The sequence below is a fragment of the Engystomops pustulosus genome, chromosome 1 (assembly GCF_040894005.1).
Source record: "Engystomops pustulosus chromosome 1, aEngPut4.maternal, whole genome shotgun sequence".
NCBI classification, from domain to species: Eukaryota; Metazoa; Chordata; class Amphibia; order Anura; family Leptodactylidae; genus Engystomops; species Engystomops pustulosus.
In genome coordinates this window covers 155,535,224-155,549,241 of record NC_092411.1, presented here as the reverse complement: position 1 = coordinate 155,549,241, position 14,018 = coordinate 155,535,224, and the positions used below count along the sequence as shown (strand labels likewise).

General features: G+C 41.4%; 1 protein-coding gene across 3 annotated transcripts in view; it reads left to right on the top strand.

Moving 5' to 3' along the window:
- CRTC1 (CREB regulated transcription coactivator 1) overlaps window positions 1-14,018 on the top strand; it is a 107,812-nt gene that overhangs the window by 74,286 nt on the left and 19,508 nt on the right. The gene's annotated exons all lie outside the window — the stretch shown is intronic.

The following is a 14,018-nucleotide window of genomic DNA, read 5'->3' as shown; positions in this document are numbered from 1 at the left end:
CATAACTATTTTAAGAAGTACATTTCCTTAATGACCACCTTTTAAGGTACAACTTCTGATGCAACACCCTTTTATGGTGAAGATTGCAGGACATTGCCTCATGACGCCAGTGGTGGTTGTATTATCACAGCCCAGCATTAACACACAGAATATGAAAAACTACAATCCCGATTCTTCCCCCCCTAGTCAAACACAAACCCCTGCGTCGCTGAAATCACTGGCTCTATGGGAGGCTGCCCCCAATTAGATTTCTAGCGGTATGGCCTAATAGACAGCCTGTCAGACTGTTAGTATTATGCACTGCACTACATGAGTTGTGCAGTGCATTATAAGAGATCAAAGTATGTCTTGTTAGTGCCCCCTTGTGGCGCACAGAGGGCTAAAAGTCTTTAAAAGTATTTATCCCGTACGACAAAACAACAGGCTAAGGCTGTAGTGCAATTCTGTCAGGCCCTGTCTGATGTAGAATAGACCAGCAGATTTATCAGGACACCCGATTTATTAGGACACCCTATTTGCTGGGGGAGGGAGGGGGGCGCTGAGGTATATCATACACTCCCGCTCAAAGCGCCAGCGTATGATAAATGTCCCTTTTTATGTTTATTTATGGCGTAAAATAAGCCAACTAATAGGAGGTGCAAAGTATGACTAGACAATGTTTAACTATGACAGATCATACAGTGCGTATCATACAGACTCTTATATAAATATTTTGCAGCATAGACTAATTTTCATAAATCTTCTCCATTGTGTGACAAAGTAATAACAAGAGAAGTTATTCAAAAACTCCCACTAAAACTTGTGTCAAATGATGCTGAAGCACCCCAAGTTTATGTGGAATTAGCAAGCATTGGTGGCCTGTATGTATGTGATTCCCATAGTTCTGCTGACACTCTCAGCTTGGCAAGTTACATAAGTTTACCTTTCTTTATGTAGAGCTGTGTTCCCCAGTCACCTGGGAGTGTGGGAGTGGCCATTGAGTAGTGGTCTCCCCACTGTCGCTTCTCCCCTCAGGATGTCATACTTGTCTGCCTGACTCCTTACTGACCACTGCCAAGGGACTAGGGACACAGCTCTGCATACAGAAAGGTAAATTTTAACTTAACCTTTTTTTTCGGAAAAGGCCAGTTCCAGTAAAGCTGAGAGTGTTTGCAAAGCAGTGGGTGCTATGACACTGGAACTTTGTAAATATGCTTTATGGTGGGTTATGTAATGTTGGAATTCACGCACAATGAGGTTTTTCTTTGCAGTTTTTGCAATTAATTTTAATGGACGAAAAGTTGCCAAACTTCTTTGCTGCTGTTTCATGTGAATGTACATGAAATCAATTTATTAACCATTCTCAGTTCACAACAGTGTCAGGGGTTTCTGTTACACTCTTCATTTAAGAGAGAGTAACAGAAAATGGGACGGAAGATTGCCTGGCTGCTGCACTATTTTTTCCGCTAATCCATAATGGAAGGGGGAATGGAACCTGCTGAATGCAGGTTGTAAACTCAAAGAATTGAAGACAATAAAGGAAGCTATTAAAATCTGTAGACTTCTATGAACAATTTTATGTAACAGTTATTCTTTGATTCTCATCATTTCTGTAACTACAGTTAATAGGGGAACTCCAAAGACCGGTGTGAGCTGGGCCTTAGGAGGTGAAATAACATTTTGTTTTTGTAGTGATTTTTTAAAGCTTCCAGCAGATAAAGCACTTTTTGAATCTGAGACTTTTTTGCAATTTCTTAGCAAAGTAGATCCTCTCAAAGTGGAAAGCTTCAGATGGATCATGAAGAAAGAAAAGACTATTATATTATACTATGTCATTGTGTTGTATGAATTGTATTGCCCTTGTTACAGTGCACCTTCAAGTTTTCTTAAGCGTTAGTGTGCACAATGGCATTGGCCTAAAATGTAGCCGTACAAATGAATAGTGCAGACCAGAGGTCGCATTAACACCTCACCACGCGTCATAGACGCGTGATGAGGCGCCATTACCCCCCAAAATAATTGCCATGCATAAAGTTACGCTTGGCAATTATTCCCTGTAGCGTGCAGGCTGAGCGGTTCAGCGCGCGCTGCAAATGAGTTAAATGTCAGTAGCGCGATCACAGCGCGCGCTGGACCGCTCAGCGGGATACGTGACTAAGGGCGGGCCGGAGTGAGAGCACCCGCCCCAGGGGAGACATGTGGGCAGTGGCATACCGTCCGCGGTCGCCATTGAGACCGGGCCCATCAGAAGGGGGGGCGGGGCTGTCACCAATGCCGCTCTTTCCCCAGCTCTCCGCTCTCCCCTGACCCCCTCCCCCCTCGTCCGCTGCTCGGCTCCTCCGCTCCCCTCGACTCCTCTGCTCCTCCGCTCCCATCGGCTTCTCTGCTTTCCGGCTCCTCCGCCCGAATGCGACAGACAGCCGACTGTAAGTCCCTCTATGTATGTGCTGTGTGTATGTGTTGTGCATGTGCTGTGTTGTGTGTGTGTGTGCTGTGCTGTGGTGTGTGTGTGTGCTGTGTTGTGTATATGGTGTGTGTGCACCCTGTGAGTGTATGTGATGTGTGAGAGTATGGGCTGTTTGTGCATGGTATGTGCAGTTGCACTGTGAGTGTACGGTGTGTGTGCACTGTGAGTGTATGAATATGCTGTGTGAGTGTATGGTGTGTGCGGGTGTGTGTGCACTGTGAGTGTATGAATATGCTGTGTGAGTGTATGGCGTGTGCGGGTGTACTGTGAGTGTATGAATATGCTGTGTGAGTGTATGTGCTGTGTGTGTTTATGCTGTACGTATGCGTATTTGTTTTGTGTATGCAGCGTGTCTGTATATACTGTGTGTGTACATGCTGTATGTATGAAGGGGTAAGCAGCGCTCACCCCCTCCTCCTGTCCCGTGTGCTGACGTGTGCCCGCCGTGCACAAGACGGCGCACACGTCGCCCTAAGGGGAAGGGGGGCCCCATGCAGAAGTTTGTCATGGGGCCCAGCCTCTTCTAGTTACGGCACTGCATGTGGGCCACGAAGCTCCTGCTCCCCGTCCTGCTCCATCTCTACCTGCCCGCAGCTGCCTGCGTTTGTGGTCGACAGGGCCTAAGAGCAGTGCCGGGTGAGTGTAGTGTGTGCTGTGTGTGTTGTGAGTGTAGTGTGTGCAGTGTGTGTGCTGTGAGAGGGGAGTGTGTGCGGAGTTGTGTGCAGTGCTGTGAGTGTGTGCTCTGCTGTGAGTGGGGAGTGTGTGCGGTGTTGTGGTGTGTGGTGTGTGCTGTGAGTTGTGAGTGTGTGTGTTATGTGAGTGTGCTATGTGTATTACCGAAATTTTCATACTCCTCCTCGGGTAAAAATACTCCTCAAAAATGGTGAGAGGAGTATTTTTACCCTTCTGGAAAAATGTTAGTGCGACCTCTGGTGCAGACCCAATTTTAATGAAGTGAATTCAGAATAGGATAAGGATGTCCTTCCCACACCTCCTCCACAAAAGCAGACAATCGCATGTCTACAAAAGTACTGTGATGCAAAATATCTTTATCAAATCATTTGTATACAAAATGACAAAAACTGATACTGTCCATTAGTAGTCTTTCAAAAGTCTTTTAGACTTAACAGCAATCCACTCCAAACATTTAGCAGAGACCTAGCCACATGGAAAAGACTGGCGTGTGCTCACACCTGCTACGTATCAGGTAGTCCTCCCCCTTTCTTAACCATGCTAATGGACCTTGCAGACAGACAGAAACATTGGGGGTTTATTGAAATGTGATGAAAAATTTGGTAAATGGTTTCGGGAATCCCCCGCATAAAAAATGTGACACAGAGGTTTCTCCGGTCCAAATACAAGGATACTTGTATGGGATGTCAATATTGCTCTGCTATTATTAACCCCTTACCGACATGTGACGTAATGCAATGGTTCCTTGCAGATTTTGCACTAGTCCGTCTTTGTGTTGATAATTCTTGGATGGGTACTTTCCCTTTAAGACTTGGAGTTAGGTGTGTACGTAACCCCATAATTTGCACATTGTAATGAATGAGGAGGAAAATCCCCATATACTGCAATACAGTATATGGCAGTATATGGTAGGATCAATCAGAAAACCTAGGGTTAAAGTACCCTAGGGGGTCTGAAAAATAGTAAAAGTAAAAATAAGAAAGTTAAAAAAAACCTAAAAATTCAAACCATGCCCCTTTCCCTAGAACTGATATAAATAAACAGTAAAAATCATAAACACATTGGGTATCGCCGCAACTGAAAATTTCCGATCTATCAAAACAATATCTGACCATCGATATCTGAATTGTCCTCTCAGTAAAGACTTTGTCTACTACTGGCAATAATTTACATCAAAGCCTACACAGAAAAAGCCAGAATTCCATTCTGTGTGCAAAAATATCCAATTTTTATTGAAGTTATTTATTTAAAAACAGTGAGACAAGGCTTATATAGAAATGTCAGTCATGCTGAGAAAGACGACATAAAACATCCGGGGGACGTGATGTATGTGGAGATTACAATAGTATCATCAGTTGATGTAATTTGTGTACTTATTACAAAATGCCAGGCATAGTTCATAGGGACAAAAAACTAACTGTACATGATAGTGATCATGATAGCACCTAGTAATCCTAAGTATAATGAGTACCTTGCACAGAATCCACCCGGGTGACTTACACCCCAACGCTCGTTTCGACACGCTGCCTTCGTCAAGGGATAAAGTCAGTCAGACAGAGGACCTCATATAGTCTAGTAGCCAATAAGAATTTAGAGCTTCACCTGTATGTAGTTAATGCCTGCGTGATATGGACCACGCGGTATAGACGCTATTACCGGTTACAGCTCGAGTGGCAGCCTATTCACGTGATCCGATCATGTGCCTAGATTATTCAATGGCGGAAATCGTGTGTATCATGAGATTACGGGGCCCGGACTACGAAGGTCTGCCGACGTATGCACACTAGTAAGGTGTGGCGTAAGAGGTACAACACTCTATTATTTACATATTATTAGCTTAAAAATAGAATTCATGTAGCAAGACAAAGGTTATACATACAAAAGTACAAAAGCACAGTTATAATTTATGACATTAAATACAAATATCTAAGTTAAGGAACAATCACAAGACCAAAAGTTAATATGCGAGAAACTTGTATTAAAACAATAAAATATGTGTGTGGAGTGTCTCTTGTTAAACGAACATGGGAACATCCCACGGACATAGTACAAGTGCATATATGAATTATCAGTATAACAGGTGTTAGGTGAAGAGAGAATAAAGGTGATAAAAAGTGTATGTATATGGGAGAATATATATACACTCACCGGCCACTTTATTAGGTACACCATGCTAGTAACGGGTTGGACCCCCTTTTGCCTTCAGAACTGCCTCAATTCTCTGTGGCATAGATTCAACAAGGTGCTGGAAGCATTCCTCAGAGATTTTGGTACATATTGACATGATGGCATCACACAGTTGCCGCAGATTTGTCGGCTGCACATCTATGATGTGAATCTCCCATTCCACCACATCCCAAAGATGCTCTATTGGATTGAGATCTGGTGACTGCGGAGGCCATTTGAGTACAGTGAACTCATTGTCATGTTCAAGAAACCAGTCTGAGATGATTCCAGCTTTATGACATGGCGCATTATCCTGCTGAAAGTAGCCATCAGATGTTGGGTACATTGTGGTCATAAAGGGATGGACATGGTCAGCAACAATACTCAGGTAGGCTGTGGCGTTGCAACGATGCTCAATTGGTACCAAGGGGACCAAAGAGTACCAAGAAAATATTCCCCACACCACCACCACCAGCCTGAACCGTTGATACAAGGCAGGATGGATCCATGCTTTCATGTTGTTGACGCCAAATTCTGACCCTACCATCCGAATATCACAACAGAAATCGAGACTCATCAGACCAGGCAACGTTTTTCCAATCTTCTACTGTCCAATTTCGATGAGCTTGTGCAAATATTAGCCTCAGTTTCCTGTTCTTAGCTGAAAGGAGTGGCACCCGGTGTGGTCTTCTGCTGCTGTAGCCCATCTGCCTCAAAGTTCGACGTACTGTGCGTTCAGAGATGCTCTTCTGCCTACCTTGGTTGTAACGGGTGGCGATTTGAGTCACTGTTGCCTTTCTATCAGCTCGAACCAGTCTTCCCATTCTCCTCTGACCTCTGGCATCAACAAGGCATTTCCACCCACAGAACTGCCGCTCACTGGATGTTTTTTCTTTTTCGGACCATTCTCTGTAAACCCTAGAGATGGTTGTGCGTGAAAATCCCAGTAGATCAGCAGTTTCTGAAATACTCAGACCAGCCCTTCTGGCACCAACAACCATGCCACGTTCAAAGGCACTCAAATCACCTTTCTTCCCCATACTGATGATCGGTTTGAACTGCAGGAGATTGTCTTGACCATGTCTACATGCCTAAATGCACTGAGTTGCCGACATGTGATTGGCTGATTAGAAATTAAGTGTTAACAAGCAGTTGGACAGGTGTACCTAATAAAGTGGCCGGTGAGTGTATATAATTACTGTTGGGTATGTTCTAAAGAAAAATACATGTAAAAAAGTATACAGAAATAAGGTCACAATAAATTAAGCCAATCTAATAAAGTAAAATCAGAACATTCTAAAAGGGGTTATATCAAAAGTTGATGGTGTGAGGACGCAACACTATAGAGTATGGAAAATACTCAACCCTGCTGCATCCTTTCAATATATCAAACCTCATTGGGGCAATCTCCTTATTTAGAGGCGCATAAAAACTAATGTCAATCATACATGCATAATAGCATTAAAATTCCAAACATGCAGTGACAGAAGGGAGAGGAAGGGAAGGGGAAGGGAAGCGTGAGGGAAGAACAGTGAAGGAGGTGTGAAAGTACCCTTGTTATACAGGCTACATTGAAAAGATAATATATATTCATCATACAGAATACAGCACTATGGTCAACACAAATTGATCAAGGCACTAGATATGAGAATGACCCCATGTCTTTGCCCATAAATACCAAGAGAGCACCTCAAATCATCAGTTTGTCCGACCAACCGGACATAGCTTCAATCACAAATTCAAATGAATGAGGGATATTACAAGAAGGGAACAATGTCCAATAAGTCGCAACTTATAGACATGGCTGGGTGGTCTCACATGGGTGGTCTCACTTATATGCCCATAGTCTGCAGATGTGCTATTAGTACTTCTTCTGGGTGTCGTGACCCCAGCCTCCCAAAGCATGTCGTCGTTGGTAATATTGTGACATCTTACTCGTTGCTCCAAGGCATTATATGTTTAGCAGTAAAGAAATAAATGATTAATGGATATCACCAAAGCTATAAGATATTACTAAAGCTATGGATATTACCTTATGGCTATAAGAAAACAAAACACAGATACAAATTAAAAAATACTTTGCAGATGTGAAAATAAAAACCATTAAAAACAAAACAGGCAAGAGGCCCAACTGTCTGGGTAGGATCAGAGGAAAGGAGCAAAACTGAGAGATTCATTAAGTCCACGAGGGTTAAGTGTGCCAAGGGTCCATATCCATTTGGCTTCACGGGAAACTCTAGGAAACGGGGCCACCTCTGATGTTGTTATTGATATGGTCGTTGCTCACTGAGCGCCCCAAATGACATGTCTACTTTATTCTTTGGGTCGGTACAATTACGTGGATACCAAATTTGTATAGGTTTTATAATGCTTTCATACATTTACAAAAATTAAAACCTCCTGTACAAAAATAATTTTTTTGATTTTGCCAACTTCTGGCGCTAAAAACTTTTTTATACTTTGGTGTACGGAGCTGTGGGCGGTGTCATTTTTTGCGAAATTTGATAATATTTTCAATGATATCATTTTTAGGACTGTAAGACCTTTTGATCACTTTTTATAAATTTTTTTTATAGTTTTCAAAATGGCAAAAAAGTGCCATTTTCGACTTTGGGCGCTATTTTCCATTACGGGGTTAAACGCATTGAAAAACTGTTATCATATTTTGATAGATCGGGCATTTTCGGATGCGTCGATACCTAATGTGTTTATGATATTTACTGTTTATTTATATTTGTCAGTTCTAGTTAAAGGGGGGTGAATTGAAAAGCACATTGTAATGAAGGGGTTAAAACGAAATAGCCTCGGGTCTTCGGAAGACCCGAGGCTACCATGGATACGAATCGCGGCCCCCCCGATGACGTCCATGCGCCGCTATCTTTTTGAGGCTGTCGGCAGTTTTGCCGGCAGCCGTCGCTGTGAAAATACCCGCAATCGGTGCTTGCACCGATCGCAGGTGTTACCAGTAAGCCTTTGCTGCAATATGCAGCAAAGACTTACCGGCTATGGAGAGGGCTTAGCCCGTGAGCCCTCTCCATGCAGCGCGACCCGACCGCCGCCGTGAATACATGGCGGGCGGTCGCAAACTGGTTAAGGAGTCCACAAACCTATCCATCCTTTATATATTCGGGCATGCCACACAGTTCCCGCAGGGTTTGCAACCCCATCTTGGCCCCCTAGAGCACGAAAATGTGTTATTTACTTTCTTTTCATAGTGACTCCTCACTAGAAAATCTTTTACATTTTCGTCTCTCCGGGCAGTAATGCCCAGGTAGGTACTGTGTTAAGATTATATCTGATTTCAATATTGGCCAGTAACGGGCAAGTATGTCACTCATGCTGCCCCACTAGCAATGATAATTTTAGATGAATCTTACCTCCTGGGTGTCTTGTGTCTTCGGTTTCGGATATAGCAATTCCAGCCTTGGTTTATTTTTAGCTCGAGTATACGCTTTCCTCAGAGACCTCTGGTTGTAACCACGATCACGAAAGAGTCTTCTCAATTCATCAGCCTGTTTTTTTAAATCATCTTCCGAGGAGCATATATCTCCGTGGAGATATTGTCCAATCGGTATCGCATTGATCATCTTAGTCGGGTGTGAGGATGATGCGTGTAATAGTGCAGAGGTTTGTTTTCTATGAACATCTGAACGAAGGAAGCCAAATTCATGGCAGGTTAGTGTAACGTCCAGAAATTAGACTTTTTCTCTTTTGATGTGATGAGTCAATTTTATATTAACATCGCTCGAGTTTAATCTTTGGATGAACGTCTACAACTGTTGAGTCGTACCCCTCCAGACAACCAGGATGTCGTAGATGTAACGCGCCCATAAGATGGCACGATTCATCACGACATCCCGCTCGTCCGTTAGGAGGTCCCTCTTCCACAGCCCCAGGAACAAGTTGGCGTATCAGGGGGCACATGCCGCCCCCATAGCCGTACCCTGGAGCTGCAGGAAGAAGGCCCCCCCCAAACACAAAGTAATACTCGTGTAGAGTGACTCTACGTCTAATGTGTATCATGTCTTCATCTAACTGTATTCCCTCAATTCTCTGGAACAGATCCAATGTATCCCTAATCCCTATGCAAATTTAGTATCCCCATGATCGCGCCGACCCAAAGAATAAAGTAGACATGTCATTTGGGGCGCACAATGAAAGCCATAAAATACAAGCCCACACGAATATGGCGCAAATGCATTTTTCCTCCATTAGTGATATTAACACAATAAAGGTCATTTTAACCCCTTACTTTACAATTTTACTCTGTTTTATTGCTGTTTTAGAGTTATATCTCCCTAGGCTACTCAGTGTCATATTCCAGGGTGTGGATGGGGCCTCTCTAAGCAGACACACTATCACCCATAGATTAGATTATCAGGGTACAGGTGTATATACACTTACATCTGGCTTCTGACATTGTACTAGTATCTTGCACATATAAAGAGATGAGACCGATCAGAGATGCATGAGATTACACAGAGGAATGACAGACAAAGGCTGACAGACTTTTACACTGTTACACTGTGAGCTCTGCTTCATCTCACAGATATGTGCCTGCCTCCCCCATCCTGCGGATCACTTATCTCTTTGTAGTTTGCAGACTCTCTCTCTGCTCATGATCTCCTGGCAGGAAATGATCAGTTAGTGTCTTTGAGCTCCTTGCAGGGGGCGTGGCTACAGACAGACAGAAATCTCAGCTCCACAATCTCACACAGAAGTCCAAGATGGCCGCCCGACAAAGTGAAGAAGTTACAGGGTCGTGTCTAGCAGAAACTGAAATTGTGTACACCAGGACTGATGGAGACGGGTTGAACTTATATCTGTGAAGTGCTGTATTTTTCTTAATAACAGTGACTCAGGAGAACAATTACTAACTTGTAATCCTGAGTGCATTTAAGAAACTTGTCTTTGTGGGAATACCCCTTTAAGTCTGTCTGCAAGACATGCTTAAGAAAGGGGCAGGACCCTGGAAACGTAGCAGGCGTGAGCAGACGCCGGTCACTTCCATGTGGCTGGGTCTCTGCTAAATGTTTTTCCGCTTCAGGAAAATGTGGCAAAAAACTATTCCAAAAACTGCTTTCTAAATTCTGAAGTGCATTATTGCTCTCCAAAATCCTAAAAATGAACATTTTATGGTCCCCTACTACAAATAACAGTAGGAAGGTTCCTACTGCAGCAAGCGGCTTCCAGACATGTTTTATCTGAGATCTATAAATGTAAAAAGAAATTGAAGCCAGACGTTTTATACGTTTTCCAAATCTTTAATTTGTTATGTGGAATTAAACTGACACACGCTAACCTGACCAAGGAGGAAGAACACTCTTTAGCATCTGTGCAGTGTACAGTAGTTGTGGTTAATGAAGCAGACCTGGTGCATATGTCAAATGGCTTGTATTATATAAACTTAGTGGTATTTTGACTAGTCAAGCAGTTATATACTATTAGTACTGCTATTGGGTCAATAATAGAAAATCAAATGAATAGGACAAAGTCCCTAAAATGAATGTGGAGCTAGTATGCAGCTTCCTAATAGATTACTTTTTAATCCATATGAATCCATATTTTACCTAGACTTCTTGGAAGCATTTGGTTGTCTATTAATGTCTAAACATACTTTTCTAATTTGGGACATGCGATTGGGAGACCCAGCTCACAAACTCCAAAATCATCAGATATGTTTTGCAACATTTAAAACTTTTATATTTTTAATATAAGATATATAATGTATATTAGTGTGATATTGTACTTCCAGTAATCGCTGTCCGTGTGTGCACTTTGCTGTTGTAGGCTTGTGCTCATTAATTAAAGTAGACACTCTCTGCCTCTTGTTAAAGCGATATAGTAATAGGATCATCAGCGTGAAACGGCCAAAAATACAATAAATGTTTTGCCTAATCAGGAAGCATGCATGGCCCTTAAGACTCCGTATGTCTGTAAGGCTTGTGCTTTCCATAACGTTTTCTTCCTTACCCATATCACGCCCGTCAGTTTATCCCCTTAACTGCCACAATTAAGCACTATCGCGACAGGGAAGAAGAGAGACTAAGGGGTTGGGGTGGTTGTCAGGACAGCCTGAAGTCTAATGAAGACATCCGTGTCTGCCATGTACGGGGGTCTATGAGTACAGCCTACAGAAGTACTGCAATGTATTGTATAATGGATCAAGGTAGCCCTAGCACAAGTCCCCTAGTGGGACAGTAAAAAAAAAATTAAGTAAAGTTTAAAATAAATACAAAATTAAAAAACAAAGCACAAAAATCACCCATTTTCCTATAATTCATTATATTTTGTGCATTACAATATAATTGTGTGTTATAAGTTACCTTGCACCCTGACAGAATCCTTTGTTTAGTCCCAGTAGTTGGTGTTGGTTTGGCTGCATTTCAAAAACAACACATAGGGGCAGATTTATCAAGCTGTCTGAAAGTCAGAATATTTCTAGTTGCCCATGGCAACCAATCACAGCTCAGCTTTCAGTTTACCAATGCTCATGAATATTTTAAAGGGGAGCTGTGATTGGTTGCCATGGACAACTAGAAATATTCTGACTTTTAGACAGCTTGATAAATCTGCCCCATAGTCTGTGCTGTGTTCTCCTCACTTCTGATCCCCCGCCTTTTATGCTCCTGTACAGCTCCTCCCACCACCACTCATGTCAGCTCACCAGGCTGTGAGCTCTGTGAAGGAGCAGGACGGAGGAGCTGTACAGGAGCACAAAGGTGGTAGCTGAAATCTGTACAGTACACAGCACAGACCAGTGACGTGTTTTTTTTATAAATGCATCCAAACCAAAGCCAACCCCTGCCACTTTGCAGAGGATTCAGGGTGCAAGGTAAGTTATACCACACAATTATATTGTAATACAAATGCTTAGAGAACGCAGAAATACATCTTTGCACTGCAGCTGTAATAGGCTTCTGTAACCTGTTTTTAGTGAAAATGAGGTCCCTGGTTCCCTTTTATTAAAAAAAAAAAAAAAAAAAGTGGTAAATCGGCTGTTTTATTCTGTTTGCTACAGGAAAGAGTTAATAAAGTTGAATCATGCAATTTTTACCATAAAAATGAACCCATTGGAATATGGATTGCGGTATTCATATGCAGTATATCAGATTAAAAATGACTTTGCAGGTCCTGGCGTTTCTCGTCGCTTCACGCTTTTAGTAGGTGGTAAATGAAGGCTGGATGAGTCTCCTGGATTCCGATGTGGGTTCCAACTGGATGGGTGTGTGGATAGCAGGAGAGGAAAAAACAAGGCACTGCCTTCAATGAATGTGCTACAACTTGGGTATGGTAGAATATCTTTATTAAGATGCTAAGAACACAGCACATTTTGGGAATGGACAGCCGCCTTCATCGGGTCCGAAAAGATACTTAAAATCTATGCTGACATCAAATCTTAAAAATATGTATATGACAAATAAATTAAAAAGTCATATATAAAATAGAAGACCAATGAAAAAATAATTTATTTTTAATTCATTCATAAAAATTTTTATTAATTTTTTTTACAAAAACAACATACAAAACTTACATAACAATCACATCTGACATAAGCAAAAACACAATTACAAACAAACCAAAAAAAAAAAAAAGCAACAACAACAAACAAAAAGAAAAAATTCAGTTGGGTACCAGCCCAACTGAATTTTCTTAAGAGTTTCTATGTGGTTGACACAGATGGCTGTCTTACCTAGTGGATACAGGGCTCTCCTCCACTCCTCAATAGAAAATTGCTTGTTAAGATATCCTTCCCATTTTACCATATAGCTTAACTTATATTTAATTTTGGTGGATATTAACTCCGAATAGATAGTAGAGATACCTCTCTTAGCAGTTTTATTATAATGAAGAAAATCACCATATTTACAATTGCTTGTGAGCTTTTTTTTTTTTATTTTTTCAAGTATTTTATTAGTTCTAAAAAAATTCTCTGATTTGAAGGTATTGGAAAAAAAAGTTGACTGGTATACCATATTTATCTGAGAATTTCATTAGTTTACCTTTTTCAGAGATTTCATTTAGTGAAGAGATACCAAAGGATGCCCAAGGTAGTAAGCTAAAGTTCAGAATTTCCCCTACTAAGTATTCAAGTTTAAATTCTGAATAATTAATCTTAATACCATCTCTTAGTTTTATAAATCTAAGCCAAACAAAGGAAATGTTTTTTCCTTTAGTTTCGATTCTGTTTCGATTTTAGTTTAAAGAGAAAATGAAGTAATATGGCTTTAGTTGTTTTGTTGTTATTTAATTGTTTTAATTGTTCTAAATATTCCCAATTCCTGGCTCTTAAAGTTATCCAAGATTCTTTAACGAAGTCCAGCAGGCACGCCATCCAATAGAATTCAAAACATGGCACGCCTAAGCCCCCTTTGGTCAGTGGTGTATATATAACAATTTTTTTGATATTCTTTGTTTACCTTTTTGCCATATAAACTCTAACGTCAACTTTTGTATTACCCCTATTACTTTACTAGAGAAATGTAGTGGTATAGATCTGAAATAAAATAGTGTTATGGGTAAAATATTAATTTTAATTACCATATTTTTCGGACTATAAGACGCACTGGACCATAAGACGCACATAGGTTTTAGAGGAGGAGAAATAAGAAAAAATGTTTTTTTCCCCAAATAGTATGCTAAAATATTTAATAAAGTAACTCCCGGGCACCGCCATCTATCTTTAGATAGAATTATGTTGGCATGTATTCAG